Below are 201 nucleotides of genomic sequence, written 5' to 3'. Positions count from 1 at the left end.
ATTGCGTATACAACTTGGTGCGAAGTTCAGTTCAAGATGAAAAAAAAAAATGTTTTCGATCCATTAAATGAAGGACTGAAAAGTTTGTTCTAAACAATTCTCTGAGGCATATCGGAAAACGCCCATTTTTAGGGCACAGCGATCGGGAAATTCGTTAATATAAGATCATCGTTCGGTGAAACAAGCCGATGAGCAACGTGC

Source organism: Penaeus monodon, chromosome 30 (assembly GCF_015228065.2).
Source record: "Penaeus monodon isolate SGIC_2016 chromosome 30, NSTDA_Pmon_1, whole genome shotgun sequence".
Lineage (NCBI taxonomy): Eukaryota > Metazoa > Arthropoda > Malacostraca > Decapoda > Penaeidae > Penaeus > Penaeus monodon.
Note: the sequence above shows the minus strand (reverse complement) of the source record.